General features: G+C 45.7%; 1 pseudogene; it reads right to left on the reverse strand.

Annotated features, from left to right (window-relative positions):
• Positions 1-7703: 7703 nt before the first annotated feature.
• LOC136144502 (nuclear cap-binding protein subunit 2-like) lies at positions 7704-27142 on the reverse strand (annotated as a pseudogene).
• Between the last annotated feature and the right edge of the window lie 177 nt (positions 27143-27319).

Below are 27319 nucleotides of genomic sequence, written 5' to 3' on the forward strand. Positions count from 1 at the left end.
GCAGAGCTATGCATGCAAGGGCCAGAAACACAATGTGGAGCACAGCTCCTGTGAGGACTGAGCGCAGAAAAAAGCTGGAGCAGAGAGCGGGCGGGGGAGAGAAAGCCCACGCAGGCCACCTCCCTGGCCCCGCTTCAACCCGACACGCAACATCTGCCCCTGACTTCTACAGAACCACAACATGCTGTAAGCACTGAAAAAAACCCGCACGCGACCAACGACATTTAGAAAACACTGTCCGCTGGATCGCGTGGAGATTCGCAGCCCATTTTAGCCTATAAAGTCAGTACCATCCTGCAGCCAGGAAACCTGTTGAAGTCCGTGTTTCCCAAATGTAGCTGACCAGGAAACCCTTTTTATTTTCTTTTTTTATTGGACACTTCCTAAGGTACTGCCCTGTCTCAGCTAGTGGGTTTGTTAGGGTAATGCCAGCTGCTGTAACAAGAAACCCTAAAATTCCGGTGGTTTCCTGGATAAAAGTTCACTCCTGACTCACACGGTGCTTTTAGGGCAATGCAAGGGTTAGTGGTCAGTGGGTGCCCTTCACGAGGTGACTCAGGCCCAGGGCCCTCTTCCACATCTTTTAAAAAATTGAAGTATAGTCGGTTTACAGTGTTATCTTAGTTTCAGGTGCACGGCAAAGTGATTCAGTTACACACATATTTTTATATATTCATATTCTTTTTCAGATTCTTTTCCATTAGAGGTGATTACAAGATATTGAGTAGAGTCACCTGCGCTATACAGTAAATCCTTGCTGCTTATCTATTTTTTATATAGTAGCGTGTATCTATTAATCCAAAGCTCCTAATTTATCCCTCCCCAGATTACTTCCATTTTATGGTTTTTCTCTTACCCAGGGTGCAGAACCCTCAGAATCCAAGTCAAGCAGATGTGGAAGAAAAGAGAAGCTGACTCGGCTCTTGAGCGCCGTAACTGAGGACTAATCACATGGTCCACCTATATTCAAAGGCTCTAGGGAAGTACAGTCCTTGGCTAAACTAATCTGTACTATTAAAGAGACAACACAAATTTTGATGTCCTACCTCTACCACATCCAGCAACTGAATGTATTCCCTAAACCATCACTTTTGATCATCCTGCCTTTAATCACGTCATTCCTCCTGCCTAGATAGCCCCTCATGCATGCGTGCTAAATTGTTTCAGTCGTGTCTGACACTGCGACCCCATGGACTGTAGCCCACCAGGCTCCGCTGTCCATGGGAACCTCCAGGCAAGAATATCAGAGTGGGTTGCCAAGCTCTCCTCCAGGGGATCTTCCCAACCCAGGGATCAAACCCACATCTCTTACGTCTCCTGCATTGGCAGGCACGTCCTTTACCACTAGTGTCGCCTGGGAAGCCCAGATAGGCCTTCACCTCCCGCAAATCCTCTTTCTCCATTAGGCAAATTCTTACCTATCTCTGGGGCCAGTTGAAAGGTCAGTTTCTCGGGGAGCCCTTCGTTGACCTTGATCCCATTTCTCTTCTCTGTGTTCTTATAAGACTTTGGAAAGTGACCATCAAAGCCTTGTGTCCATTTCCAATCTAAAGGGGACTCCCACATGGGCAGGGTCTATACCTCAGTCACCTTCATATTGCCAGTGCCCAGAGCTGTGTTTGATAAACAGTGAGCCTGGAAGGAAGGAAGGAGGGAAAGGAAGGACATATGAAGAAAGCTGGTAGGAGGGAGCAACCCCCTCCTGTCTGTTACTCTGTAATCAACAAGGGTAAAGCATTTTTTTTAACTAAGAGTTTTGCTCTGCTTAAGAGCCCAGGAGTTAAGCATATGCCATTGTAGGCAATTTATGCTCTCATCTTTTTTTCTGTGTGTTTTTTTATAGATGGCCTTTAACAGGATGCAAATGAGTGCCCCTTCGTTCTTTCAAACTCGTGATAGATACAAATATAGTAAACAATTATTGAAGTTCCCTATCTGGACGATGCCTGGGTTATTGTTTTGCTCTGAATGCAGTCAGCCTGAACCTGATGGTATGCAATTTGAAAAAAATAAAAGAGGCTGAAAAAAATCTGGACAAGATTTACTGCTACCAAAAGAAACCTTCCGAATGCACTCTCACGATCTCTTGATTGATATCCTTGAGATAAAATATTATGCCCAGAGAGGGACGTCAGTCTCTCTTCTTCACTTACCAGAGAGGCACTCGACCCAGGGGCCTTGCCTGCCTCAACCCAGGGTGACGTGGGAGCTGGCTGTCCCCACCCGTTCCATCCCCCAGAAGCCTTGTTCCAGATTCAGCGTGCATACAGGGCAGGCAGGATTCAAACCCAGAACCATCGAGTGAGCTCTTGTCAGGGCTTACACTGAATTAAAGATGAAAAAACGTGCAGGTCCCGAGGCCAAGGAGGTGGGCTACGGGATTCCTGAGAGATTCTACTCAGACTGGCGGCGGGGAGAACAAAGCAAGTCCTGGTCTTGGTCCTGAACTTTTCTGGCCCTGTTTCCCTCATCTTTAAAAAGGAGCTAACTGGGAATTCCCTGACGGCCCAATGGTTAGGACCCAGTGCTTTCACTGCCGGGACCTGGGTTCAATCCCTGGTCAGGGAACTAAGATCCCTCAAGTCATGTGACACAGCCAAAAAAAAAGAAAAAAAAAGCTAACCATTAATATATCATTCCTTCCAGATCAGATTGTAAAATTTACACTGAGTCAGGAGAGACCAGGGGCTTCCCAGGTGGGACTAGTGGTAAACAACCCACCTGCCAACACAGAAGATGTAAGAGACCTGGGTTCAATCCTTGGAGGATCCCCTGGAGGAGGGCATGGCACCCCACTCCAGTGGAGAATCGCATGGACAGAGGAGCCTGGCAGAGTCACATGGGGTCACACCGGATCACAGAGTCGGACACAACTGAAGCAACTTCGTACGCGCGCACGCAAGGGAGACCAGAGAGAAGAGGCGAAATGTCCAGATAGCCTTCCAAATGGGGGAGCGTGCCACCCTCACCCACCCTAAGGTATCCCCTCTGGCATCTCTGTTTCTACCCGTCCACATAGAAACAACCCATCCAGAAGCTCCACCCTGAATAAAGAGCCTGACTTGACTAATGGCCCTCAGAATTGACAGGGGGTATGTGTCTGACCGGGGTGTCATGTGGGGCATTGATGATAGTGGCGTCCTTAAGGCCTGATCCCTCACTCCACACCTTGACCCGATTTTGAACAGAGCCATCTACCAAACAAAGTCAGTTTGGTCTGAGGCTTGATGCCTTGTTGTCGGCAGCTTTTCTTCCCAAGACACACTGGCTTCATTGATAAGTGTTGCTAGCTCTTTATCTACATCATTTTAGAATAGGTTGCCAAGGCAACAGGATACAGAAATGATTCTCATTACTGTACATTTCCCAACAAATGAGTGTCTGCATTTACGTGGTCTCAGCAGGCATTAGCTCTCCCCTATCTGAGATAGAATGCCAGCACTTACAGTTTGCAGCATACAATAATTCAATGTGTAATTATACATTGTCTCCTAATAATTATACATTGTTTTAGTGAACAAAACAGCTGCAGGCACCCATGCCAGCCCACATTAACACCTCCTACATTAACACCCTCCCTCCAATGGGCCAATAATACACTACTTTTAGATGCAATGAAGAAAAGTGAGATATTCCTAAGAGTGTATTTATAGACCAAACCTGCACTCTGATCCCTGAGCACTGCCTCAGTCTCTATTGTGTGAAATGCTATGATTCCTAGTTCTGGGATGGACCAAAATTGTTATTGTTTTCTTTTAATCATTGCTTTCCCTAGAAGGAAATAACATTGCTCTTGGTGTAGCCAGGGTTTGACAAAGACCAAGGGAACCAATTCAGTCTAGGACAGATTCTTACATATTTTCTAAAAGTATGGAATGGGGCTGAAACCACAATGTCAAAGCAGCCTCCAACGCCATTATAGATGCTTCATTTGAGTCACGTGCCTTCTCTGTACTCCGGACTACGAAACCCACACTAGTATCTAAGAAACATCACTCTGCTTTTCCTCTCCTCTGGGCTGTCAAGGAAATCCATGGTGACAGGAGAGCTGAAAGGGGAAAATAAAAAATAATTTTAAATCTCTCTGTAGATTATAACACAGGTCTTTCTCTCTCCCTTACCCCCTTCCTTCCTTTAAAAGCAAGCTGTGAAGGAGATAACCAGGCTACAGAAGGTCTGGGGTTGTGAGCACTGAGTTGCATTTTAAAAGAATTAGTGGCTCCGGGTCATTTTAATCAAGTTGCATGTCAGCTTGCAAATTTTCCAAATTAGCCATAGCTGGAGGAGAGCAAGATGCTGTTCTTCTTTCCTAAAGAATAAAAACAGATTGTTGTGACATGTTCTCAGTCATTATGACAGATTGGAGCCGCTGTTTGTGGTACGAGTCAGAAAACAAAGCAACTTTTTCCTCCCAAAATCGTAACACTTGATTGATTTCTGTTGAGATTTGGGCATCTCTTGGTTTGTCAGCGGTGTTGATGAAGTTCACAAAAATCTTGCACGCCAAGTGCAGACACAGAGGCAGCTTTAAAGTGAGGTTGATTTTTCACTGGGAAAGGAAGCCCCTGGGTCTTGAGGACAAGGCTCGGGGATGCTTCTGTTGGATCTCACTGCTCCATGGAAGAGGAAGGAGGGTAGTGAAGAGGGGATCGCTGACGCCCCCTCATCCCAGGCGCCTCTCTGGTCCCGAAGCAGAACACTCCTGACTTGTGTGTCGATTTCAGTCGTCCTGAGGAAGGATGCCTCTGCATACCACACAGTGGTTCACTGCCCAAACGGGGGTCTGGGAATTCTCCCCTGGCTATTCAAAGGCCAATCCTCCATCACATCTAATCAGCAAGGCTGGGGCACAGACGATGGGTTTTCACAAACCGAAGAGGAAGGATTTAGAACTGTCACTCATCACTCAGGCAACCAGTAAACAACATAGCTTAAGACTATGGTTCCAGAAGCCAATAAAATGGAATGTTTAACTAATACTTGCATAATGTAAGACAGGAAATAGGAAGCCAGGGAATGAATAACTATGGGATACACTGGCATAATCCCTTAAAGTGCCGAGAAACTCAAATGTAAACTAGCTCTTTCAGTATTGTCAATATCTCAGTTTCTTCTACCAACTAAGTCTCCCTAAACCGACTCCGAGTCCCAGTCCAGTCCTCTTACCCACATACACCTCTTTGTCTGAAGAAAGCAAAGACCAAATCTCATGGAACATGCAAGGATTTTCCTTCTTACCTTTTTGTATATATTCCCAGTGAATGGGAAATCTGATATTTTAATTTGGCCAAATTGCTAACAAATCTTTTTCAAAATGTAATTTTATTGAAGTACAGTAGACTTACAATGTAGTGTTAATTTCTGCTGTAAAATGACTCACTGATGCACATATACATTCTTTTTTATATTATTTTCCATTATGGTTCATCCAATAGTGAAGGATTGAATAAATATAGTTCCCTGGGCTATACAGGACCTTATTGTTTATCACCAACAAATCTTTATTGAGATTGTACTGGAAGCAGCACAACCTTCTGCTAGATGCTCTGGGGGTATAAAGGAATGCATGACACAGTCATTACCCTCAAGGAGCTCCCAGTCTTTGGGGAAGACTGGGCTTCTACTGACCAGACAATTGTACATGATCAAGTCCGTTAACAAAAGTCTTAGAGTGTGAGTGCTGTAGGCATTTGACTGTTGGTGAATTACCAAGGGCTTAAAGAGATACTAGGAGCATGAGGAGAAGACCTCATGGGTGAAAAGTGAAGATGGATATGAGCAGGGTGTGGCTATAGAACACAGAACCCACCTGGAACAGAGTGAGTAGGTGAGGGATGGGATACCAGATGGAGAAGACGGGTTTGGATTTAGATTGTGGAAAACTTCCTCCTATAAACAACGGTGAAGACATGAAGAGCAAATAAAACTAAGGCTTGGAGAGTATTACTCTTGCAGCAAAGTGTAGGCTACTTTGAGTGGAAGAACCTAGAAATGAGGATACCAGTTCAAAGCCAAGAGCACCAGCCCAGCCGGAATCACTAGGTGAAGCAGAAAGGCTCGGAAAAGGAGGTGTGAGATGTGGACACAAGATGGGATGGAGGAAAGAGAAATATGTCCAAGAAACCCAAAAGTCTTCAGAATATATGGTCAGTAACATTGACCAGGCACTAGCCAAAGAACATTATGTGCATTTTTTCAATTAATCCTCACAACAACCCTATGAAGTCAGTTTGACTATTATTCTCATTTTACAGATAGGAAAACTGAGGCAGTGAGGGGTTCAATAATTTGGCCTCTATCACATAGTTAGAAGGGCAAGACAGGCTTTGAACATAAACAACCTGACTCAGCACTTACACACTCAACCATTCCTCTTCCCGCCTTGACCTGGTAACTGTGCTATGGATGAAGTCAGCTCAGCTTTGACCACACACACCTTGTGGCGTGTTGGAAGCCTACCCATGTGGAAAGACTGTTGGGAGATTTTTGAGATAGAAGTTCATAACTTGGAAAATAAGTCAAACGAGAGATACAGCTTGGAGGGTCATCCTCCCACAAGGCTTGTAGAGATGAGTTTTGAATGAGAGACAAAACCAGTCAGAAGTTTGGAGAGAGCTCAGAGTTGAGTGTCATAGAGGCCCATGGAGGAGAGAGTTTCAAGGAAGATGGGTTGTTAAGAGTGTTCATGGTTATAGAGCACTGACTGATGAGCATGGGGCAGCTTGACCTTTGGAGGGACACCTCTGACCTTCAGGGGTGCCGTCTGAGTAGATTCTAGGGGAAGTAGCCATTGAGGGTCTAAAGGAGTAAAGACCCCATCTGCCAGTGCATGAGACATAAGAGACTTGGGTTCAATCCCTAGGTTGGAAAGATCCCTTGGAGAAGGGAATGGCACCCTACTCTAGTATTCTTGCCTGGAAAAATTCCATGGGCAGAGGACCCTGGCAGGTTACAGTCCATAGGGCCACAAAAAGTCAGACACCACTGAGCAACTGAGCGTGGACACCAAGGGGTGAGAGAGCCGTGGCAACCGATGTGGGTGACTAGTTAAGTGGAGAGAAAGTGAGACTGTTCAGCCTAGAGGAGAAAACCCAAGACCCAGGCCAAAAGAAGGGCATCAGAGGCTGCCTCTGGTGAAGAGAAGGCCTGCTTCATCATCTAAACCTGGAAACACTGGGGCGGGGTTGACAAACCAGAGATGTATTGAAGTGGAAGGGCGATGTCCAGGGATCACTCCAGTGAGTCTCGATCTTCTTGGAAAACCAAAGGCGAGGTCATCTGCTGAGGTGGGATTGAGTGAGAAGTACCTGGTGAGAAGGGAACAAGTCTCCAAACACCTTGGACAGAACAGAATGGAAGGTGCCAGAAGAAAGTTATAGCATCAGATGATGAGGATCAGATGAAGAATCAAAGTGGGCTGAGTAGGAGAATAAATACGTTTTAAAAACACAAAAGATCAGTGGTGGAAAATACTCCCAGGTTCCCCCCGCACTCCCCTACCCCCACCCCCACCCCCCACTGGCCTCCAAGGAGGCCACCATCCAATCCTGCCTCCTCGTGGCCAATAAACTCAGGCACACATGGACTGCCCCGCCTCCGGGCTCAAGCCCTGGACTCAAGCCTTAATGAGTCACCTGCTCCATATTCTCCACTTCAGGCCCTTGGCTTTCAGGGACCTCAGTCCACTCAGCTGCAAAATTGACTTAGGGGATCATGTCAATCGCCAGCTGCCGCGGAGCAGAGCCGAACAGGCCGATTTCTGCAGGTGAACGAACTGCCTGAAAGGAAATGAGCAATGATTTCCCAGGGAGTCTCTCCTGCAATGTCGTTATATAATGTCAGCTTCTGACAGCAAAACGATTTCAGCGGAGACTCTGGAGTACCCGGGCAAGTGCTGGAGCCTTATTAAAACGATGTCGGTGCAGGCCCCGTTTCATGGCTCACACACATCAACATCCCAGGGTGGGAGAACTCAGCCGCTCCAACGAACCACCGTGATGCCCAGACCCTTGTGCGTATTTGGCTTGTTTTGTCCCCTGTTTTCCCTCAGGAGTCCCAGATGGAAGACCATCAACCCTAGGCTCGGAGAGTCCTCCAGCCCAGAGGGGGGCGCGCTCGGCTTTAGCTCCAAATGCCGGTTTGGGAGCGTACTCGTGAAGGTCTTCCATTTTACCGTCCCTGCATTCTTTCCGGGCAGTAGACCGTGGGTTCTGCTCCCTGGGGGTTTGGTAACTTGCGTTGAGGGACTTCTTGGCAGGCCCTGGTCTAAGATTTGCCTGCGTGAGCTCATGTTATCTTCACCACCATCCCATGAGGTTGGTATTGTCATCCCCGTTTTCACAGACAGGGAAATTGAAGCTCAGGGAGCTAGCCAGTGCGGGGAAAGGATTGAACTGATGTCTTCCTGGCTCCAAAGTGCCTGCTCTTACCTCCTATGTTCTGGAATCACGATGGCATGGTGGGGGGTGAGCTGTAAACAAGCCCCGCAAGCTGGGTCCTCTTCTTGGATTGGGGTGTATGAAGCCCAGCGCCCTGTGCCCTCTGAGAGCTCTGCGGCCACATCCAGGTGAAAGCTACCCGAAGATGCTATGTAAAGCTTGTCAGGTCATCTAGGATCTTCTAGCGGGTGAGGGAGCACCAACTTGTAGTGGGATCTTTTAACAGGTGAGGGAGCGCCATCTTGAAGTGGGATCTTCTAGCGGGTGAGGGAGCGTTCCCAGCGTCATAGCATCAGTTCAAGGAAGGGTCCTGGCAGTCTGAACACCGATTGGAAGAGAATTTCCAGACACACAACGGTGCAGAAAACGAGTGGGTGTTTTAAGAACAAAGAGCAGAGATAATGAGGGCGCTGTGAGCACAGCTGGCCAGCCTCCTGTCAGACCAGGGAGTGTCCACAGGACAAACAGTGGGCTGGCTCAAGGGAGAGCTGATGCTGTTTGTGGGTTAGTAGCCAATTTTTATAGCCTCAAGACAAAATTGTCTGGAAGGGTGGCGTTAGGTTAGGGCCTATAGGATGAATACTGGGGTGGGCATTTTTGCCTAATATGGGGTCAGGACCTGGCCGGTGACTCTTGGGGGGTCGGGGGGGGAGGGGTGCTGTTTTCTGGCAGTAGTTACAAAGGGTCTCAGTCAGTTCTGGAGATGACCTTACTTCTGGGCTCTGCTCCTTTGCCTTGGTACAAGGCCTCGAACCTATGACCTTGGGGTGAGACTCCATAGGAAGCAGATAAGGTGGACTAGACTTGGAATCTGAGCACAAGCAGGTTGTTATCCACCCCGAGGTGTCAGTTCCCCAGTATCCCAGGGCCGCTGTGAGCAACCCCAGCCAGCTGGGCCTGGGCACGATGCCTCCCTGCCCAGGACTCACGTGTGCCCTCTTGGTATAAACAGACGGCAGTCCAGAGATGCTGCTGCAGGGCTGGGCACCGGGGTCCCCTGTCTACGGCAATCAGGAGAGAGAAGAAAAATAGCATGCGGCAACACTTGGCAATATCAGCCCGTCTACTCTCCATAGCAACCGGGAGGCTATTATGGGGATTATAGCATTAATGATGAGGAAATGGGGGCTCAGAGAGATGGGATCATTTGTCCAGTGTCCCCAAGCTGGTCAGTGATAGAGTTTAAACCCTCAATTTTCTGGCTCCAAAGCCTAGAGCCCTGGTCCCATTCTCGTCCTCCCCGTGTTGTTGTTCAGCCCCTCAGTCGTGTCCAACTCTTTGTGGCCACCATGGACTGCAGCACGCCAGGCTTCCCTGTCCATCACCAACTCCTGGAGCTTGCCCAAACTCCTGTCCATCGAGTTGGTGACACCATCCAACCGTCTCTGTCATCCCCTTCTCCTCCTGCCCTCAGTCTTTTCCAGCATCAGGGTCTTTTCTAATGAGTCGGCTCTTCGCATCAGGTGGCCAAAGGATTCTGCTTCAGCATCAGCATCAGTCCTTCCAGTAAATATTCAGGACTGATTTCCTTTCAGATTGACTGATCCTCCCCATGGACTTGCCAAAAAGACTGCTCAGCTCAGAGGCTCAGTGCTCACTGCTGCCTTGACCTTACCCCTGCAGGAAGTGGACCGGCCCAAGATTAGCTAATTCAGTATCTGCTAATATAATAATAATATAATAATATCAACTGCTCAACAAAAAACTGATCTTTCTTTTTTTGTTTTTTTACCAAAGCACCTCCCAGGCTATGAGGAGAACCAAAAAGAAGTGATGGTGTGCTGCTTGAGTCTAAACAGGTGATGCCAGGATGGGGAGCACAGAGTGGCACATGCAAACAGAAGAAAACAGAACCAGGCTGGCACTGCGTGCCACGGGGCTGGGGCAGGGGGTGGGTGTTGGGGCAGGTGTTGTTTGGAGCGTCAGCAGCATGTGGAGGAAGGTGGTTGGAGCAGGGGCCTGGGGCCGGGCATTGACCTGGAGAGGCAGCAGCAAGTGGAAGGGGGCAGATGGGACGGTGTGCCATCAGGCCTTGAATAAGGCTGTGCTCCACTTGCTTGGGGAAGGTGGCATGACCCAGGGCTGCAAATGACTCTGGGAGAAAAGAGGGTTTAGGGCCCAAAGGTAGATAATGTAAAATAAAAGAGCAAGGAGAAGGTGGAGGTAAAGAATGGCAGGGACAGAGGAGAGGAAGGTGGAGGAGGGGGAGAGAAAAGGCCTGCCCTGGGAAAGGCGCACAGGACTTGGGGTTCACAGTCACTGAGCTAATGTACTCAGTGTTTCAGCCGTGAGGACGAGAGGAGAAGCTTTTTTCTTCAGGAAAGGGAAAGTGAAGTCACTCAGTCTTGTCTGACTCTTTTCGACCCCATGGACTATAGTCTACCAGGCTCCTCCATCCATGGAAATTTCCCGGCAAGAGAACTGGAGTGGGTTGCCATTTTTCTTCAGAAGTGGGGGCATTTGTAGTTCCCTCCTTGTCTCTAGGACACCTTGAAGCCTCCCTGCTCAGAGAAGATTCTTGAGTTGAATAATTTGCATGCCTGGGCACTGACCACTGAGGATCCATGCTGGACCTGACTCCCCTACGGCCAGCCAGGGTGTGGCACCCCACATTAGCCCAGGCTGCACATGTGCCCTGCACGCACGTGCACACACATTCACACACGCAGACACACAGACGCATTCATAGCACTCATGCCAGGAAGCGCTACCCCAGCTTACTCATCGCAGAAGGACTGAATACCACACACATTTCCTCCAGTTTAATTAAGTGGGGCCTCGTGATTGTCTAAAATTAATGTTTCAAGTGAAGGTTCTTAGTCCTCCCGCTGCATCTTTTTAGACACAACTCCCCTGACCTTTTGAGATTCTTGCTACACAATTCGCCTCTTGCTCAAATAATTTGCAATTACCAGACACCAACTGGTTGCTGATAAAGGCTAAATGTAAAACGCCCACAGTACCCAACTTCAAAGTGGGGCTGAAGATCAGAGTGGTTACTAACAGTAACTGCTAGGACCAACAAGATGGAAGAAAAAACCTGGAGTTTAATGATCTATGAGTTCATCGCAGCTCTAAGACATGTGCTCCAGCTCCCAGCCAAAAAAACCCAACACCACCCTATGGCAACTCAAATCCATAGGGTGTATATATAATACCAGTTCTCTTAGGCTTCCCTGGTGACTCAGATGATAAAGAATCTACCTGCAATGTGGGATGGACCCAGGCTTGATCCCTGGGTCAGGAAGATCCCCTGGAGAAGAAAGGAATGGCTACCCACTCCAGTATTCTTGCCTGGAGAAGTCCATGGACAAAGGAGCCTGGCAGGCTACAGTCCGTGGGGCCACAAAAAGTCATAACTGAGCGGCTAACACAACACACAGTTCTTAGAGCTACATTGGCAAACTGCTGTTAGACCAGTTGGAAAGAACAGAAGCTGGGTGCCTGACCCATAGTTTTCTCATTCCTCCTCCCTCCTGTCTTCCCTCCTCTCCTCCTTCCATGTTTCTTCTTCTTCTCTCCTCCCAGTGTCTCTCTCTACCTCTCCCTCTTTCTCCTTATTTTTTGATGGTGTTTATAATTAGGTGGGTGCTGTACTAGACACTAGGAATGTAAGTGAGCAAAGCTACTCCTGCCCTTGAGGAACTTGCAGCCTCTGGGAGGAAAAGACACAGAGGAAATTCAAATACCATACGGGGAAGTACGAAGACCTCCAGGAACACCAAAGAAAGATACCCTAATCAGACAGTAAGGTCGAGCTCTGGCATAAGAGAAAGCCCCTGAGGAAGGCCTCAGCCTGAGAAGGCTCTGGAAGGACAGGCCTGCGCTGAGTGCTCTGAGTACAGGACTCCAAGCTCTGAAAGATCTCAGAAGCAGAGGCAGAAGGCAGAGGTATCGCTAGGAAGATGCTCAGTGTCCTCAACCCAACCTCCAAGGTGAGACAAAGCCCAGTCAAAAACAGCAGTGGGGACTTCCTTGATGGTCCAGTGACTAGAAGCTCCACGCCCCCAGTGCACAGGGCCCATGTTCGACCCCTGGTCAGCGACCTAGATCACACATGCCTCAACTAAAGATCCCACCTGCCACAACTAAGACCTGGCCTAGCCAAATAAGTCAATATTTTTTTTAAAAAATTGGCAGTCCCCGACCTCTGCACCAGCCCTACCAAATAGCTCTACCAGAAAGCTTCAAAGTATCTGAAGCAGCAACCTCCTGCATCTGGAAGATGACGGCAGGCTGAAAACATGGTGGAAGCTCCTGTTCCCTCTGAAGTTCCACCATTGGAATGTCATTTTTTGGAAGGGAGAAATCTTGCTTTAATAAGAAGCCTTATTAAAAGGCAAAGTTGCCTGGAAAGCCTTGGCCTCAAGTTAAGAGAAGATGCCCCTTGAAGAGGGGAGCTGCTGAAAACAGTGAGGCCCCAGGGAGGTCAGAGACACCTAGGAGGGTCCTTGGAGGAAAACAGGAAGCTGGGCAGAGTGGGTGGGGCTAGACGTATATGGGGTTGGCCCAAAAGTTCATTCAAGCTTTCTCTTCAGTCTTTATGGAAAAACCCAAAAGAACTTTTCAGCCAACTCAATTCCTTTGGAAGCCAACATGAAAATGCATTTTCCTTCTATAATTTCAAGAGGTTTTGCGTGGGTGACAATTTGTAGTTCTCCCCTTTATCTCCACCGGAAGCAAATTATAGACACTTAAGGCTCACTGCTTCGGAGCACTTCATCCTGCAGACTATATGCAGCGCCCACCGTGTGCCAGGCTCTGTGCCAGGGGCTGGGGGCAGGAGCAGCAGTGTCTGGAGGGCTTCTTCCCGCTCTCCCATCACTTGGTGGGGTTGAAGGGGCCTCACGGGGACCTGGATCAAACGTGCTGTGGCCATGGGTGGTGCCTTGCAGACAGGCTCCCTCCAGATGACCTCTCTGAGACCACGCTGAGAGTACCCAGCAGAGAGGGCTGGCTGACCACGGGACGCATCTGCACTCAGCACTTTGTCAGAAGCCTCACCTGAAGCCCAGTGCCTGCAGGTTAGAAAAATAAACCAACAGGTGAAATGAACATTATAGCAGCAACCTGCCAAGCCTCTTAATCTGTCACTTAAATGTAGAGCTTTCAGCTATAATTGAACATCCTACTGAGACTATTATGAAGAGGAGGAGGAGGAGGAGGTGTCGAAGTTGTGGCTTAGGAGGGCGGAGGAAAATAAATTTCCCTTCAAAACTAGTCAATAACAATGCCTTTGTGTTAAAAGAATGGAGTGCTGGACTCATGGCTGCAGAGGAAAACAATACATCCACGGCACTCAGGAGGCAGCTGAGTCACTACCCAGGCTGCCAGAGGAGAGCTGAGAGCCCCCGAGACTGGAAAATTACCACTGCATCTTGAAAAACTTAGAAAGAAGCAGCTTGGGAGATGGCTATAACCATATTGTTGTTTAGTCACTCAGTCATGTCCCGTCTCTTTTGCGACCCCATGGACTGTAGCCCGCCAGGCTCCTCTGTCTATGGAATTTCCCAGGCAAGAATACTGGAGTGGGTTGCCATTTCCTTCTCCAGGGGATCTTCTCGACCCAGGGATCAAACCCATGTCTCCTGCATTGAAGGTGAATTCTTCACCACTGAGCCACCAGGGAAGCATGCTATTAAGAAAAAGGAAAAGGGAAGGATGGAGGGAGGGAGGAACGAAAGAAGGAAGGAAGGATGCACCACATCATATGTCTTCAGAGAACTGCAAATCAGAACAGCAATGAGATACCACGAATGGCCAAAATTCGGATCACTGCAAACATTAAAAGCTGTCAAGGATGTGGAGCAACAGGAACGCTCACCTGTTGGCTGGTGGGAATGCAAAATGGTCCTGCCGTCTTGGAAGACCTCTTGGTTGTTTCTTATAAAACTAAATATGCTCTTAGCATACAGTCCAGCAATTGGGGTTCCTGGTGTTTATGCAAAGGAGTTGAACAATTATATCTGTACGAAATCTTCACATAGATGTTTATAGGTGCCTTATTCATAATTGCCAAAACTTGGAAGCAACCAAGATGCCCTTCAGTAGGTAAAGGGATAATGGGGTTCATCTAGACAATGGAATTTTAGTCAGTGCTGAAAGAAATGAGCTCTCAAGTCATGAAAGACATGGAGAAGTCTTAAATGTATATTGATAATGGGAAAGAAATGCTGAAAAGGCTACATACCATATGATTCCAACTACATGACATTCTGGAAAAGGCAAAACTATAGAGACAGTAAAAAGATTAGGGACTGGAAGGGAAGGAAACAGTGAATAGGTGGAGCGCAGGGGATTTGTAGAATGTTTATTCGGCTGAGTCAGATCTTAGTTGTGGCACACATGATCTTAGTTGCACTATGTGGGATTGTTCATGGCTCACCAGTCTCTAGGTGAGACATGGGCTCCAGAGCATGCAGGCTTAGTAGTTGCCATGCACAGGCGTAGATGCTTGGTTGCATGTGTGATCTTAGTCCCCTCCATTGCAAGGTGCATTCTTAATGATTTAGGCACCAGGGAAGTCTCCACAGAGGATTTTTTTAAGGCAGTGAAAATACTCTGACTGATAGCATAATTATGTCTGTATACATCTGTCCAAACTTATAGAGTGAACAACACCAAGAGTGTACCCTAAGGTAAACTAATGACATTGGATTATTATGATGTGTCAATGTTGGTGTATCAGTTGGAACAAATGTTCCACCCTAATGGGAGAGGTTGATAATAGGGGAGGTTATGCAAGTGTAGGGGGCAATCTCTATACCCTCCTCTCGATTTAGCTGTGAAGCTAAAATTTCTCTTTTTTAAAAAGCCTCAAAAAAGAGAACTGGAAGGGAAGGAAGAGAAAAGATAAACTCTCAATAGAAGGTAACATCAAAAACTCCATTTACTAGCTCTGAGAAGATCACAGTGTGTGGGGGCGGTTTTGTGAAGATCGAAGACCATCAGGTTAATTGCACCCTGCCTCCTGGAAATTCTCAGGTGCCTTGCCTTCTGGAATAAGAGGGACTCTTCAAAGCATCCCATCCTTCTGGAAAGGCAGTGTGACACAAAGACAGGAGGCAGTTATGGTGCCTGTATTACTATTATTAGTGGACTGAATTGCCTTGGAGAGATTGTTCTACTGACGAAGAGAGAAATTAGACTGAGGAGTGAATTGTTTCCCAACATTTCTTCTTGAGAGAACTCAGGCTCCTGGGGTCTGAAGAGACATAGTAGGAGGGCCTGGCAGATACCTCAGCAGGCATATGTGTTGTTTCCTCGTTGTTTCCAGAGAACCAGCCCGCTCACTGAATGTCTGACCTTGTGAGACACTGGGTGGAGCTCAGTTTGCTGTAGCTCTCCTCAGAAAGGCTGCAAGAGTGGTGTACTCTTCTCAAAGCTCCCCCCGGGAGCACCGAGCAAGACCATTCTCCTGCCCATGCACCGTCGCTGCCTTTCAAATGACCAGATCAGATGCTGGAAAAGTCAAGAATCGTGGTCTGACTCAAGGCTAGAGGAGAGCTGTCTTCCTGCAATGCTCCTGTGAAGAAATGTGAGCCACTCAGGACACTGCCTTCAGTCCTCAAGACAGAAATATAACTGTCTGTGGCTTGTACACAATTCAAATCTTAATTCTCACCTCCTATAACACCTCATTGATCCCCATTGTCAGGGGATGAGGCGTTCTGCAGGAGTGAATGTGCCTTGTAGTTTAGGCTTACCTGTTAAAGCACTTAATCATAAAAAAAAAAAAAAAAATAAGATTGGCTGAACTGCATACTTCACTGCTAGAATAAACAGTACCTTTCATACTTGAAATTTTATGGTTCAGACCATCATCTTGATTGAGAACTACATTGTGTGGTTGTAATTCATATATGGTATGTAATAAAAGGTTAAAAGCAATGGTGATTTCTGCCTGAGTGGCTGATGCTTTCATGTAAATAACTTGATTTCTAAGGCATTACGTGTTATTAAATTCTTTTCTCTATGTCTGCTTCAGGTTTATCAGGGTTTGTGAAGCAAGTGTTAAAGACGTGGCACAGGTAAGAAGCTCCGTTACAGAGATTATGAAGTGTGCTAGTCATTAGTTTCCAAGGACACCTGAAAAAACGTTCTTTTATATGATAATGGTGGTGGCCATAGTAAGGAGGGATAGTAAGTATGTGTATCAGCTAAGATTCTTTGGTGTAAGCAACAGAAACCAACTCTGAGTAACTTAAACCAGAAAAGGGGTGTATTGAAAGAATTCCTAGTAGGTCTCAGTGCTGGCCCAGGAAGGACTGAATCAGGGCTGGTCCAGGTAACTCTAGGACTTAGACATTCTCAGACTCCTCCCTAGACACTTCCAGGGCCTGTCTGTCTCCACCCTGGAGACAGCTGCTGGGAGCAAATGACCTAATTGATCCATTTGGGGTCATGGGTCTGTCCCTGTGGCCATGCAGGTGAATCCTGTGAATGTTGTGACTGGTAGCCCCTAAAAACCCCAGAGAATGAATCAGGGGAATTTCCACCAAAGAAAAAAATGCTGGGTGGACAAAAATGGGGGTCCACTAGAGACAACCTCACCAACCTAATATATACATAGTCATATTCCCTAGTGTCCAGTTGCTTGTGGTTTCATAACAGTATGGCTTCCTGTCCCAAAAGTTTGCCTATGCCTACTCTACTGTAGAGGCTGCAGGAGGCAGAATGTACCCCTCCATGTCCTAATCCCCAGGGTTTGTGAATGGGGGTCTTTGAAGATGTCATTAGCAGACTATGAAATGCAGAGATTTGCCTGGATTATCCAGGTGGGCCTGTCGTCATCACATGAATCAGACAGGTGCAGCAGAAGAGGAAGTTGGAGAAATTCTTAACTGTGGTTGGAACTTGATCCCCTGTAGTTGCAATAGGGATCACACAGAAAATACATAAAGGAATTCAAGCAGCCTCTAGCAAGGATCTCTAGTAAAGATAGGCCTCTGGCTGACAGCCAACACAAGGACCTCAGTCCTACAACCTCAAGGAACTTAATTTAGCCAACAATCTGAATGGTCCTAGAAGAGGGTTCATACCCAGAACTTCCAAAAAGGAGCTTGCTAGCCCCATGTTTCATCATTTTCAAGCTCTAAGCAGAGGACTTAGTTGAACCACACTGTGACTGAATTTCTGACCTACAGAACTATGTAACAATAAATTTCTGTTGTTTTAAACCATTAAATTTGTGGTCATTTATTCTGGCAGCAATAGAAAATCAATACAGAGCTCCTGCAGATGTTTCACCTACTGCAGCATTCATACTTGCATCTTATGATTTTCTTGCTGACAAGCTGGCAGGTTAAGCCCTCTGGGTTTATCAACCTGGCCATAGTTCTTTTGCATCTTCAGCAATTACAACAGTTGCCAGTTTGGTTTAGTCATTGAGTCATGTCCTACTCTTTCTGACCCCATGAACTCTAGCCCTCCAGGTTCCTCTGTCCATGGAGTTCTCCAGGCAGGAATACTGGAGTGGGTTCCCATTTCCTTCTCCAGGGGATCTTCTCAACCCAGGGACTGAACCTGTGTCTCCTGCACTAGCAAGCAGATTCTTTACAACTGAGCCACCAGGGAAGCCTTATCTTCAGCAATGACAACAATTTTTTAAAAAGCAGCCAAAAAAGTATTTACTTGGGGCCTATCATGTGTTAAGTACTTTATAGCCTTTACCACATTCAATCACCACCAAAAAAAAAAAAAAAATCTTTTCAACAGATTAAAAAGCTCTGCATATCACTGCATCCTGGAACATGGGAAGAGTGTTGATGAATACTTCATCAGACTTTTCTAAGGATTGAATAAGATATTGATACAAATTTATACAAACAATACGAGGTAGAGCTGAGATTAGAGCCCTATTCTATCTGACCCAAACCATTGCTCTTTCTACCACACTCAACAGCACCACTGTGAAAGCACCCAAGGCAATCAGTTAAGTTCAGTCCCTCAGTTGTGTCCAGCTCTTTACAACCCCGTGGACTGCAGCATGCCAGGCTGCCCTGTCTGTCACTAACTCCTGGAGCTTACTCAAACTCATGTCCATCAAGTCGGTGATGCCACCCAACCATTTCATCCTCTATCATCCCCTTCTCCTCCTGCCTTCAGTCTTTCCCAGCATCAGGGTCTTTTCAAATGATTCAGTCCTTCGCCATCAGGTGACCAAAGTATTGAAGTTTTGACTTCAGCATCAGTCCCTCCAATGAATATTCAGGACTGATTTCTTTTAGGATTGACTGGTTGGATCTCCTTGCAGTTCAAGGGACTCTCAAGAGTCTTCTCCAACACCACAGTTCAAAATCATCAATTCTTCAGCACTCAGCTTTCTTAATAGTCCAGCTCTCACATCCTTACATGACTAGTGGAAAAACCATAGCTTTGACTAGACGGACCTTTGTTGGCAAAGTAATGTCTCTGCTTTTTAATATGCTATCTAAGTTGGTCAAAGCTTTTCTTCCAAGGAGCAAGCATCTTTTAATTTCATGGCTGCAGTCACCATACGAAGTGATTTGGAGCCCCCCCAAAAATAAAGTCTGACACTGTTTCTACTGTTTCCCCATCTATTTGCCGTGAAGTGATGGGACCTGATGCCATGGTCTTAGTTTTCTGGATGTTGAATTTTAAGCCAACTTTTTCACTCTCCTCTTTAACTTTCATCAAGAGGCTCTTTAGTTCCGCTTCACTTTCTGCCAAAAGGGTGGTATCATCTGCATATCTGAGGTTATTGATATTTCTGTCAGCAATCTTGATTCCAGCTTGTGCTTCATCCAGCTCAGCGTTTCTCATGATGTACTCTGCATATAAGTTAAATAAGCAGGGTGACAATATACAGCACTGACGTACTCCTTTCCCGATTTGGAACCAGTCTGTTGTTCCATGTCCAGTTCTAACTGTTGCTTCTTGACCTGCATATAGATTTCTCAGGAGGCAGGTCAGGTGGTCTGGTATTCCCATCTCTTGAAGAATTTCCCACAGTTTGTTGTGATCCACACAGCCAATGGGTTTGGTGTAGTCAATAAAGCAGAAGTAGTTTTTTTTTTTTTTTTTTTTTTTTTAACTCTTGCTTTTTCAATGATCCAGCGGATGTTGGCAATTTGACCTCTGGTTCCTCTGTCTTTTCTAAATTCAGCTTGAACATCTGGAAATTCACAGTTCACGTACTGTTGAAGCCTGGCTTGAAGAATTTTGAGCTTTACTTTGCTAGCGTGTGACATGAGTGCAATTGTGCGGTAGTTTGAGCATTCTCTGATATTGCCTTTCTTTGGGATTGGAATGAAAACTGACCTTTTCCAGTCCTGTGGCCACTGCTGAGTTTTCCAAATAGACTGGCATATTGAGTGCAGCACTTTCACAGCATCATCTTTCAGGATTTGAAATCGCTCAACTGGAATTCCATTGCTTCCACTTGCTTTGTTTATAGTGATGCTTCCTAAGGCCCACTTGACTTCGCATTCCAGGATTTCTGGCTCTAGGTGAGTGATCACACCATTGTGATTATCTAGGTCATGAAGATCTTTTTTGTATAGTTCTTCTGTGTATTCTTGCCACCTCTTCTTAATATCTTCTGCTTCTGTTAGGTCCCTACCATTTCTGTCCTATATTGAGCCCATCTTTGCATGAAATGTTCCTGTGGTATATCTAATTTTCTTGAAGAGATCTCTAGTCTTTCCCATTCTATTGTTTTCCTCTATTTCTTTGCATTGATCACTGTGGAAGTCTTTCTTCTCTCTCCTTGCTATTCATTGGAACTCTGCATTCAAACGGGTATATCTTTCCTTTTCTCCTTTGCCTTTCACTTCTCTTCTTTTCTCAGCTATTTATAAGGCCTCCTCAGACAAGCACTTTGCCTTTTTGCATTTATTTTTCTTGGGGATGATCTTGATCACCGCCTTCTGTACAATGTCGTGAACCTCCATCCATAGTTCTTCAGGCACTCTGTCTATCAGATCTAATCCCTTGAATCTATTTCTCACTTCCATTGTATAATGGTAAAGGATTTGATTCAGGTCAAACCTGAATGGTCTAGTGGTTTTCTCTTTTGATTGTGCAGGCACAGGACCTTTTGAAGGAGGTCACCATTACCTTCATTACCTCCACCTTGGCCTCAGGTCAAACAACAGGAAGGGAACACAGCCCCGCCCATCGACAAAAATTGGATTAAAGGTTTACTGAGCATGGCCTCTCCCATCACAACAAGACCCAGTTTCCCCCTTAGTCAGTCTCTCCCATCAGGAACCTTCTATAAGCCTCTTATCGTTACCCATCAGAGGGCAAACAGACTGAAAACCACAATCACAGAAAATTAACTGATCTGATCGCATGGACCACAGCCTTGTCTAACCCAAGATGGTAAGAGGCTATAACAGACAGCCTCAAGATCCTCTAGGGCCTCCAGTGCCTGAGGCAGTAGGGTGAGTTCAGGTGACACTGAACCAGGAATCACCTGGCCATGTCCATCCCTCTGCCAGTTAGATCTGGGTGGGGCTGAGAAAGGAATTGGAAGTTACAGTCAGATCTCAGTTCTCCCTGATGTTCAGTGTTCCCTCTCCTGCATCTCCCTCATGCCTGCATGATCGCTCAGTCCAGGAACACATGGCGAATTCTCTGAACTTCTCTGTAGCACTCTTTCATCTCCAGGACTTACCCAATGAAATCTCTGGCAGGGTCGCCGCTCACTCCAACCAAGAGCTCAATTTGGGGTTAGCAAGATCTCAGGTTTTCCTCATTCATTCCAATTGGAGTCCTCCACTTTCAACTAGCAAAAACACAGGTTCACACACACGCTCACATGCACACAGACACCAAATGGAGTCTGCCCTTCCTGGAAGAAAATTGCCCATTTCAAGGCCGGCCCCGCACTTTGAAAAGCACGGGTCTGGCCAGTCTGGCTGGCAGAAGGACCTGGCAGGGGCCCCATGTCAGGAGGCCACAGTCTCCTGCTGTGCTCCCCCAAAACTCCAGCAGGTTTTCAAGAGTAAAAGCTTTTCAATTTGTTGTGTGCTTTCAGTCAATTTACAATGCTTTGAAATGGTTGTTCTGGACAATTTTTCCAGTTTTATGCTCATTTCATAGAAAGGAGCCACCGGTGCCCACGCCACTGTTTCCAGAATCTCTCCCCCCAGCTTCTCTCAGAATGCTACCACGAAGACTCGGTAACTGCCAGCATGGGGGCTCCCCGTCTCCCCCATGTGCCTTTGCATCTGCCCAGATCTGCCCCAAAACTGCTCCAAAGAGGTCCCCGCCCTTCAGAATCTTCTGCTGGGAACTCCTCTTCCCACATTTCCCAGCCCTGCCTTGGGGTAGGCAGGACTTTGTCACTTGAATTCCTTCTGTCATATGCGTGTTATGTAACCTTAGAAAACCTACAAGTCTGGCTGCCTAAGCTTCAGCTTTGACTGTCACTCTGTGTTTTTCACTGCAGTTAATGAACCCTAACTGCCCCCAAATACTCTGCCTTTCAGACTATTGGAGCCAACATTCCCAACTGGATATCGATTTACCATTGCATTTATATGAAAGAACAAGAAAGAGCTTTGTGTGTGTTTTTAGCTACTCAAGCCTCATTCCTTTTGGCTGAGAGCTTCTCCTTGGACCATTTCAGAGAGAGGACCAGAGGGATTTAGCTTGCTGATCCTTTTTATTTTTATTATATTATCTCTGTATTAGCATCTTCCTTTTGGAATGCTCGGAAAATGAGGGAAAACATCAACAACCCCCTCCGCCAACTGCAATGGACATGAACGTCATCTAGCAAAGTGATAGAGTTTTTGCAAACTGTTCATGAATCTAAATGCCAGCCAGTCATTATTTGAAGTCTAAATTAATAATATATGTACAACTGTTTTTTGAATGCATGAGCAGCTCCTTTGTAGAGTGCTAGTCTGTATGCAATAGCTAGTATTATTGTACGTTTGGATATCTATACATAGTCTGCAGAATCTATATCATCCTGGAAGTGGGGGACTGAAACTTATTGATATTATTAATAGAAAGTATTCCTCACTCTCAAAAAGATTGGGAATCACTACTCCCTAAAAAAAGAAAATAAAAATAGGGAATTCTCTGGTAGTGCAGTGGTTAGGACACTGAACTTTCACTGCAGGGGTCAGGGATTCAATTGCTGGTGAGGGAACTAAGATGCCACAAGCAGCATGATGTGACCAAAAAAAAATTTTTTTTCAATAAAATTAAAAAAGAACTTCCTAGGTGGTCCAGTGGTTAAGAATCCACCCACCCATGCCAGGGACATGGGTTTGATCCCTGCCCTGGGGAGATTGCACATGCTCAGAGGCAGCAGCCCATGCACCACGACTACTGAGGCTGTGTGTCCCGGAGCCTGGACCCCGTATCAAGAGGAGCCCAGCACCACAGCCAGGAGCAGCCCCTCTCACCGCGACCAGAGGAAGCCCACGCACAGCCACGAAGACCCAGAGGAGCCACAATAATAAAAATAAGTAAATGGATGAATAAAATTAAAAATAAAAATAGAGCTACCATACAATTCAGTAATCCCACTCCTGGGCATAAACCCAAAAAAGAAAACGATAAAAACTCTAATTCAAAAAGACACGTGCACCCTAATTTTCAGAACACTATTTACAATAGTCGAAACATGGAGGCAACCTAAATGTCCACTGACCAATAGATAAAGAAGATGTGGTATACTTGTACAATGAATAATATTCAGTCTTAAAAAAGAATGAAATAATGCCATTTGCAGGAAAATGGATGGACCTCATCATACTAAGTGAAGTCAGACAGAGAAAGACAAATATCATCTGATATCACTTGTATGTGGGATCTAAAATATGACACACACAGGCTTATTTACAAAACAGAGATATATTCACAGACTTGGGAAACAAACTTACCAAAGAGAGAAAGCGGGAAGAGGAATAAGTTGAGAATTTGGGGTTAACAGATACATACTTACATAATAGATAAAAAACAGAGTTCTACTGTCTACCACAGAAAACTATATTCAATATCTTGTAATAACCTATAATGGAAAAAATCTGAAAAAAAATATGTATGTACAACTGAATCAGTCTGCTGTATGCCTAAAACATTATAAATCAATTATAGTTCAATAATTTTTTTTAAACTGGGAATCACTGTTCCAAGGAAACTGGATCTCTAGCAAACAGCCTCTCTCCCCTTTTTGGGGAAGGAAAATGCCAGAGACGATGTCCTTTCTCCACCCCCCACTGGCTCACAGTCATGACATTGGCCCAGTGTTGGGTGTAGTGCCCTCAAAGAACAGACAAGCTACTGTCTGCACATCTGAACATTCAACTTCTACTCTAAGGTCTGCTATTGACTGGCTAAACTATCTTGGGTCTTTCACTTCACTTTCATGGGCCTCCATTACTTCATCTATAAAATGATTTCACAAAAGGTGTCAAAAACTCTCGCCAGCTCAGCCATTCTTTGACTCAACACATTGTAATTCTAGGCAGCTTGCACACATGTTACTGCTCATAAACCCTAAAATGGCCACAGGTCTTTTACAGATAATTGCATTTCCCAGCTAAGTGCCAACAGGCTCTTCATTTGGCTACTGACTTTAAAAAAAAAAAAAAAAGAAAAAAGATTCAAAAGGGTTAAAAGGATTAGGACTCAGGCCAAGGAACATGCATTGCCTCACCTGTTCCAAAAACAGCCACCACCTACCCCGCACTTTCTATGTGTCAGGCAGACTGAAAACACTTCTTGTGGATTAAATTATTTGATCCACGAGACAACCCAACGAGATATCATCTGTTACTTATTCCCCTTTACCAGTAAGGAAACCCAAACCTTTCTCTGGTCCGATTCTGTATCATCTTTGTATCTTCCAGATCATCTTCCCCTTACTGAGAAATAAGGAGTGTATTTGTTCTTAGAATGTAATTCATAAACACATAAGCCATCACTATGTGGGTCTCCATCATGAAACACAGCAAGATGCAGGAAAGAAAATAAAAGGCTCATTTAGCTAGTACCATTTAATATTTCCTTCTCTGAGACAAACATTAAGTGTCTGTGTAATTATCCTTAACTCTCACTGGGAGAAGGGAAGATTCAATGATTCAAAGTTTGCCACTTTTTTTTAGTTAATCTTAAAGGGAGGACACATAAAACAGTGGGAAAGATTTAAATTGGACTAAGTTCTTGGCAGCCAGAGGCTTTCAATGATGAGAGAAATCTTGACCTGCATCCAAGTCAGCCCCATCCGTAACCTTTTTGCTACCTGTCTCACCAGTATCCACATGAAAGAAAACTAGCAACACATTCTATACATCCTAATTAGAGCAAATATCTGCAAAAAATATCAACACACTAGGTTGTTGATAGGAGGGTGAAAGCCACCCTCCATATAGCATTCTTGTGTATATAATACGTATGTGACTAGATTGGTACAAATTTTGGAAAGCAAAATGACAAAACTAAACAATTCTCAGCAAGGCCACTCCTGAATGTCTATCCTTAGAAACTATATCATAGAAATACATCAATAAAAGCAGAAAGAGGGCTTCCCTGGTTGTCCAGTGGTAAGAGTTCACCTGCCAATACTGGGGACACAGGTTCAATCCCTGGTCTGGGAAGATCCCACACGCCTTGTGTCTCCTGAGCCTGTGCTCCACAACAAGAGAAGACACCGCAATGTGAAACCTGCGTGCCACAACTAGAAAGTAGCCCCTGCTTGCTGCAACTAGAGAAAGCCCCCATGCAACAATGAAGACCCAGTGCAGCCAAAACCAAATTAATTTTTAAAAAAAAAGGAAGAGTTATACATGTGAATGTTCATTGCAGCGTTATCTACAACAGCAAAATTGTAACACAAATACAATTTTTTGATGTTTATTGAACAGCTGTTTTGCACCAGGCACTATGCTGGACCCCAACACAGCTAACATGAGTCTCCAAAAGGATTGTGCTGAATAGGGGGCTATTTTTCTTTCTTTTGGATTCTGTTCTTTAATAATATTTAAGAGGAAAACCAAGAAGGGGCTTCTGGCTCAGTAGAGACATTGATTAAAGCTTGGTTAAAAAATGGGCAGACGTGCAGATCTTCTGTAACACAGGTCAAATTCAACAGCCCAAAGGAGTGCAAGTTTTTATGATGGAGTTCTCACCACCCACTGGTTTGGGGCCGGTTTTCCGTAGCCGCCCCTCCCAGCATCATAGTCCTAAGGATACTCATCTCATTCCTGGGTCCTGGAACTCCCACGGTCATACTGCCTGCCCTCCTTAAAGCCTGCATCCCAGTCTGTGCGAATGATCGATCAACCAAGTAAATTCTGCTTATGTATCGCATGACATTTTCTGCATCTGCTCTTGAATTGTATTCCACAAAGCAGAGCCCACACGCTGTCTTCTTCATTTTGTCCAGGCCCAAGATGATCTTCTTCATGTCGCCACTTTTGTGAGGAGTTCGTAGGTTTGTTCTTCAGCTGTGTGAAAGGAGAGATTTCCTACATACAATGTGCAGTTTTCCTTAGTCTCTTGCCCTGTTCCTCACTGTCACCCCGGAAGGGCTGGTCTCGGAACCGGCTCAGGTCGGCTTAGAGGTTGCTGGAAACTGCCTCCAGAAGGCCCCCTGACTTCAATGCAGAGAGGTGGCCAAGGGCGCCACTCGGAGAATGGGGCTGTTTTACTTCTTGTCTGTTTATTGAGAAATCTGTATTCACGTCTTTCTGGTTCTCCAGTGTATTACAGGGTTGAGAGGTTGGGAACTCCATGGCATGTGGGCTCCTGGATGCGATGTGAATTCTGCCAACAATGTGTGTTTCTATGAGACTTGGGAGGCGAGAGGACCTAGTCTTCTTCCTCCAGGGTGGACACATGGGTTTTGTGAGATGTGAGTTTTTGCAGAAACTAGTGAAGCTCTTAGCAATCATCTACCTCGGTGTTGTGGGGCAGCAGGACTGTTAGCATTTTCTTGCACCTTTCTGATCTCTGAGCAGCACCTCTGGATTCTGTGAAAGTCAGCAGTATATCTGAAACCCAGAAAATCCATCCCACACATCCACTTCCCTGCTGTTGATTTTCATTCCTCCAGTCTTAGCTTTGTAAGCTCCTAATTCCCTGTGTTAAATCCCTCTCTGACTCAAATACCTAGAGTGAAATATATTTTCCTTAATCCTTAACTTATTGCAGAGAAGCAACAATCTAGAACAGCTCTGCCCAGTAGGAAACTAATGTAAGCGGCACATGGGAGACACGTATAATTTGAATTTTTCCAGCGGGCATATTAAAAAAAGTAAAAAGAAACAGGTGAAGTTAATTCAACAATATATTTTATTTAACCCAATATATCCAAAATATTATCATCTCAATGTGTAATCAATATGAAAATATGAATTAGATCACTTATTTTTGTACTGTCTTCAGGATACAGTGCATATTTTATATGTAAAGCACTCTTCAGACCAGCCACATTTCAAGTACTTAATAGCTACACATGACTAATGGCTCACTTACTTTCTAACATAGATCTATAAAAGGTGTGCATGCATGCTAAGTCTCTTCAGTCGTGTCTGACTCTTTCCGACCCTACGGACAGTAGCTTGCCAGGCTCCTCTGTCCATGGGGTTCTCCAGATCAGAATACTGGAGTGGATTGCCATGCCCTCCTCCAGGGAATCTTTCTGACCCAGGGATTGAACCCACATCAATTACCTCTCCTTCCTTGGCAGGCAGGTTCTTTACCACTAGCGCCATCTAGGAAGCCTTCTGGCTCAGTCAGCCTGCAATGCTGGAGACCCGGGTTTGATCCCTGGATAAGGAAGATCCCCTGGAGAAGGAAATAGCAACCCACTCCAGTATTCTTGCCTAGAGAATCCCAAGGATGGAGGAGCCTGGTAGGCTACAGTCCACGGGGTCACAAAGAGTCGGACA

This window comes from Muntiacus reevesi, chromosome 11 (genome assembly GCF_963930625.1).
Source record: "Muntiacus reevesi chromosome 11, mMunRee1.1, whole genome shotgun sequence".
NCBI classification, from domain to species: Eukaryota; Metazoa; Chordata; class Mammalia; order Artiodactyla; family Cervidae; genus Muntiacus; species Muntiacus reevesi.